Genomic DNA, 6,291 nt, shown 5'->3' on the forward strand with positions numbered 1-6,291 from the left:
GATTACATTGAGACAGTTATTAATTCTATTGAGTTTCCGTTACTTGACCAAACAACCCAAAATTCAGTTATTTCAACTACATCGAATGATCTTTCGAATTGGTCAAGACTCTCCAGTTTATGGCCGCTTCTCTATGGTACCAGTTGTTGCTTCATTGAATTTGCTTCATTAATAGGCTCGCGATTCGACTTTGATCGTTATGGATTGGTACCAAGATCGAGTCCTAGGCAAGCAGACCTCATTTTAACAGCCGGCACAGTAACAATGAAAATGGCGCCTTCCTTAGTGAGATTATATGAGCAAATGCCTGAACCAAAATATGTCATTGCGATGGGAGCTTGTACTATTACAGGAGGGATGTTCAGTACGGATTCTTATAGTACCGTTCGGGGAGTCGATAAGCTAATTCCTGTGGATGTCTATTTGCCGGGCTGCCCACCCAAACCAGAGGCAGTTATAGATGCTATAACGAAACTTCGTAAGAAAGTATCTCGAGAAATCTATGAAGATCAAATTGGGTCTCAACAGGAAAATCGATATTTTACTACCAATCACAAGTTTCATGTTGGACGCAGTACTCATACTGGAAATTACGATCAAGGATTACTCTATAAATCTCCATCTACTTCAGAAATACCTCCTGAAACTGAAACATCTTTCAAATACAAAAGTTCAGTATCTTCCCACGAATTAGTGAATTAGGCAGGATGCTTTTGTGCAGAATAACAAACAGCGGGTAAATCTTCATAAATTTCATCGTAAATGTGAAATACTCATACAAATACAAATGTGGGAGAGATCAAGAAGATGCAAGGTCGTTTATCTGCTTGGCTAGTCAAGCATGAGCTAGTGCATAGATCTTTGGGCTTCGATTACCAAGGAATAGAGACTTTACAAATAAAGCCCGAGGATTGGTACTCCATTGCTGTCATTTCATATGTATATGGTTACAATTATCTACGTTCCCAGTGTGCTTATGATGTAGCACCGGGCGGGTTGTTAGCTAGTGTGTATCATCTTACGAGAATACAGTATGGTGTGGATCAACCCGAAGAGGTATGCATAAAAGTATTTGCCCCAAGGAGGAATCCTAGAATCCCGTCTGTTTTCTGGATTTGGAAAAGTGCTGATTTTCAAGAACGGGAATCTTATGATATGTTGGGAATCTCTTATGAAAATCATCCACGCCTGAAACGTATCTTGATGCCTGAAAGTTGGATAGGCTGGCCCCTACGTAAGGATTATATTGCCCCCAATTTCTATGAAATACAAGATGCTCATTGAATGATAAGAAACTAATATTCACTTCTACGACTCCAGATATTCAAGGAATCTTTTTATGTTCTGTTCTAGATGAAACAGAATAACTGGACTCTCATCTCAGTATTATGAATGGGCTACTAAAGGGGCTTCATTGATATTCCCCAATTTGGAAGATATCCATTTCGGATGAGCAAAGCCAATAGGATGAATCAAAAGAGTTCTGCACCATGAACTTTGTACCGCGCACATCACTTAGATGGGCCCCGAAAAGTCACGTAGGAGGGAGTGAAGAAAGAGAAAGTGAAGAAATAGAATATGAAAGAAAATATGAAATTATGAACTCAAAATTCAGAAATGAAAAGGGGATCAGATTTTCTTTGTACTGTATCTGAAATGAATCCTGTCTATTCCTACCCTTCGATTCCTCTCTAGACTAGACTTTTGGGTTTTCAGCCAACTAACTTCAATTCAAATATGTATGAAGTATTAACATTCTTTTTGAGCGAGAGCAGGTACAGTATGAACAAACAAAAAAGAAGAGGGAACAGAATCTAATTCTTTTCTTTACCCATCAAAAAAAAAAATGGGGGATCTAGATATATCCCTAGATGGATAAGTATGTATCATGATCTAGACTATTAACGAATAGAATATGGATCCCGATCCATATCGATTCATTTGTATGAGTATCTATTCGATATATTAACCACGTGCCAGGAACCAGATTTGAACTGGCGACACGAGGATTTTCAGTCCTCTGCTCTACCAGCTGAGCTATCCCGACCATCCCCGACGCATCATCCTACTAGAGGGCTTGGGTCTATGTCAATTAAAGGGACTCAAAAAACATTAGAAAATCTTACCTCAGCCTTGGAATTTCTTGGATCTTCAAAAAGAAGACTTTGTAAGTGTAAGAGTAATGATATGGACTGTGAATGATTCAATAATGGAGATTCCTTGCCATATATGTTCATTTGTACGTAGATCATATCTATCACAAGACTTGTGATAAGAGAGAAAGATTTCTGGTCGGATCCATTTGTGAAAGAGTAGAGTGAGTGAGAAACATAGCTAAGCTCATTTTGAACCACTGACGAAAAAAGAGGATAAATGGTTAGGGAATGGAATAAAATAGGCCTTTTTTTTTTTATTGGGGATAGAGGGACTTGAACCCTCATGATTTCAAAAGTCGACGGATTTTCCTCTTACTATAAATTTCATTGTTGTCGGTATTGACATGTAGAATGGGACTCTATCTTTATTCTCGTCCGATTAATCAGTTCTTCAAAAGATCTTTCAGACTCTGGAGTAAATGATTTGATCACTGAATCTTCGATTCTTCCTTTTGGAATCGATTTAATTTAGCAAGAATTCTGCAATTTTTCATATAAATAATCAAAAAATCCGGATTCGGGTCGTGATTAATCATTTGATATTTAAGTACGTCTATGTACTTAAATAAGGTCATCCTTTCTGGAGTTTTGATAGAAGGATTCCTCTACCAATGTAGTCAACCCCGTTCGTTAGAACAGCTTCCATTGAGTCTCTGCACCTATCCTTCTTTTGATTCTCGCTTTCTGAACCCTTGTTTTCAGAAAACTGGATTTGGCTCAGGATTGCCCATTTTTAATTCCAGGGTTTCTCTGAATTTGGAAGTTACCACTTAGTAGGTTTCCATACCAAGGCTCAACCCAATCAAGCCCGTAGCGTCTACCAATTTCGCCATATCCCCCTTATGAGATCTCGATCTCATTGTGATCCCATCCCCTTCTTTCATTTATGTTGGAACCATTGAATTCATTAGATACTGATTCCTATATCGAAAAAGTGTCTGCTCCTATTTTATTTCTTGCCCATCTTCTTTCATATCTATTGGAGGACCATTCCATTATTTGGTCCAATCAGAAATGATTCTATCATTGATGTATCTGCAATTCAATATGGATGGATATATCCCACATATAGATGTTCCCCCCCCCTCTCATTTTTCCCGCGCAGTTTGGAATACTGGAACGGTCGATATTCATTCTTCTTTTTTTTTTTTTCGTCCTATCTCCTCCCTTTCCGAATGAAACAAAAGGAATATCTCAGTAGGATCTGGATTGCATCCTTATCTTATCCTTTCCTTAGGAACTACACTCTAATAGAAATAGAATTCATATAATCTGCTATAACTGCTATAACTAATAGTTATATTCTATTCTATAATAGAATATAGAATTATTTCATATGTATATAGTATTATTTTGCGTTTTTTAAATTTGATTTGAATGAAAAAAAAAAATTCTAGTGCTAGTGACTACTAATAAATGAAATAATCAAAAATAAATAATCAAATAGAAAATAATCAAAAATAAAATCAAAATTCATATTATATTAATAATTATTAATATTAATTAATATGTTATAATAATTTATAATAATTAATATTAATAATTATTAATAGCTAATAGCTAACTAAGATCCCAATAGTTTCCCGAATTCCTATTCACGCACTATTTCTGTTATATGAGCCCGCTTAGCTCAGAGGTTAGAGCACCGCATTTGTAATGCGATGGTCATCGGTTCGATTCCGATAGTCGGCTTTCTCTATTTGTTCTATTTTTTTTTTTTTATCAGGATTGATCATCTTTCCTTGAGACCAAGGAATATTGAGAAGACCCCCCCCTTTTTTTTCTCCAAATGTCGGGTTACCGATCTATTATGTTATGTCGCGGGAACTTCCAACTATGAATAAAGAATAAAAAACGGATTGGAGCCGTTTGATCTATACAGAACAAATCAAGAAAAGGATCCTTAACTTCCCATATATACAATATACAAAATAATACGGATATTGATACAATTCATCTTATTCCTCTTTGTAGTACTTCAGTGGATTTAGCTTCGTTTATCGTTTAGTTCAGTATTAATTTAGGTTTATTCTGTAAAATGAAATTTCAATAAAATTAAGGAGTCTTTATGTCTCGTTACCGAGGGCCTCGTTTCAAAAAAATACGCCGTCTAGGGGCTTTACCGGGACTCACTAGGAAAAGACCTAGATCCGGAAGTGATCTTAGAAACCAATCGCGTTCCGGGAAAAGATCTCAATATCGTATTCGTCTAGAAGAAAAACAAAAATTGCGTTTTCATTATGGTCTGACAGAGCAACAATTACTTAGATATGTTCGTATTGCTGGGAAAGCCAAAGGGTCAACAGGTCAGGTTTTACTACAACTACTTGAGATGCGTTTGGATAACATCCTTTTTCGATTGGGTATGGCTTCGACCATTCCGGGAGCCAGGCAATTAGTTAATCATAGACATATTTTAGTTAATGGCCGTATAGTAGATATCCCAAGTTATCGCTGCAAACCCCAAGATATTATTACTATGAGGGATGAACAAAGATCCAGAGCTCTGATTCAAAATTATATGGATTCATCCCCCCACGAGGAGTTGGCAAAACATTTGAGTCTTTATTCATCCCAATATAAAGGATTAGTAAATCAAATAATAGATATTAAGTGGATCGGTTTGAAAATCAATGAGTTGCTAGTCGTAGAATATTATTCCCGTCAGACTTGAACCTAACTAAAATAACAAAGCTTTGGACAAGCCCCTTTTTTTTCTTTCGCCGAAGTAAATAGATCTAAGAGGTTTGATCCGGATTTTTCTCCCATTCACGTATTACAAATGGATCAGCGGTGAGATTTTTATTCCTTGTCCATTCTTTCCGTTCCGGTATTTTCCATACCACAGCAATTAGGAATAGAGAATCTATATCAAATAAAGTACGATTGGAATACTCGTATCAATTGTTATTTGATTTGATACATTGTAGTCGGTACCGTTGGTGAATTAGGTGAAGGTACGGAGAGAGAGGGATTCGAACCCTCGGTAAACAAAAGCCTACATAGCAGTTCCAATGCTACGCCTTGAACCACTCGGCCATCTCTCCTACATAATCTTATGATTATGACCCAGAAACCGAGTGAATAGCGAGTCATTCATATTATTGTATTATTGCAATACAGGTATGACCAATCAATTCTAAATAGAAAATAGAAAACTTTTCATTAAAGAAAGATCTTCCCTCGAGGATCGAGGGATAAAAAAACATTTTTTTTCTTATCTTTTTCTTATCTTATTAAAAAGATTAAAAAAAAATAGATAGAATCTATCTATTCATGTTTGTCAAGAAGACGATCCCGTCTTATTCTTAGATTTATACTGGATTAAACCAATGAATTGGAACAAGTCAACTGACCCTATTTTATACTATGGTTACATTTAGACTATTATGGTTCCATAGGAATTCCAAAATTCCTTTCTAGTTTCAGATTTCTCAACAACAATTCCTCTCATGAGCTACCCCACAATCTATTACAAATTCATGAATCGTCCCATGGATTTTTTTGATATTTCGATTGCGTGGTGTATACACACTATGCACAAAAAATGGATGGTTATTCTTATTCTATTTTCATCATGGAATGATTCTATTATTTGATTTGATTTTTTTTTTCTTTGGATCATAATCAAATCAAAACTTCTAGAGTCATCAGAATCTGTAGGAAAAACTTCCTTGATTCCTGAGCTTCGATAAAATAGGAATAGTTCCGTTCATTGGTATACTACTTAATATTTATACTTAATACTTAATTTAAATGAAATACAATCGGATTCAAATATTTCCTATCCATCCCTGCCCCAAAGGGACAATTTGAGTGGAAGGTCGACACCTTTTTTTTTAGAATGAGTCCGTTTGTTTTTATGTGATTTCGTACTATACAATTCCTTTGTTTGTGGGATCATTTTCCCTCTAGGGGTAATGAGAAGAATTATGGAATGGATTGTTAACCATGCCTAGATCTCGGATAAATGGAAATTTTATTGATAAGACCTCTTCAATTGTAGCCAATATCTTATTACGAATAATTCCGACAACCTCAGGAGAAAAAGAGGCATTTACCTATTACAGAGATGGTGCGATTTGATTTTTTTTTATTATTATTTATTTATTATTTATGATTTACCGACCTCAGT

The 6,291-nt window shown here is 35.7% G+C and overlaps 3 non-coding genes across 3 annotated transcripts; 1 reads left to right on the plus strand and 2 right to left on the minus strand.

Moving 5' to 3' along the window:
- Positions 1 to 1,974: 1,974 nt before the first annotated feature.
- On the minus strand, positions 1,975 to 2,047 carry TRNAF-GAA (transfer RNA phenylalanine (anticodon GAA)). Its single transcript has one exon. It is a non-coding gene; the product is annotated as a tRNA-Phe (tRNA).
- A 1,728-nt stretch (positions 2,048 to 3,775) lies between these two features.
- Positions 3,776 to 3,848, plus strand: TRNAT-UGU (transfer RNA threonine (anticodon UGU)). Its single transcript has one exon. It is a non-coding gene; the product is annotated as a tRNA-Thr (tRNA).
- Positions 3,849 to 5,116: 1,268 nt separating this feature from the next.
- On the minus strand, positions 5,117 to 5,203 carry TRNAS-GGA (transfer RNA serine (anticodon GGA)). Its single transcript has one exon. It is a non-coding gene; the product is annotated as a tRNA-Ser (tRNA).
- Between the last annotated feature and the right edge of the window lie 1,088 nt (positions 5,204 to 6,291).

The sequence above is a fragment of the Tasmannia lanceolata genome, unplaced genomic scaffold, assembly GCF_043159265.1.
Source record: "Tasmannia lanceolata isolate RefF3 unplaced genomic scaffold, GAP_Taslan_0.1 ptg000180l, whole genome shotgun sequence".
Lineage (NCBI taxonomy): Eukaryota > Viridiplantae > Streptophyta > Magnoliopsida > Canellales > Winteraceae > Tasmannia > Tasmannia lanceolata.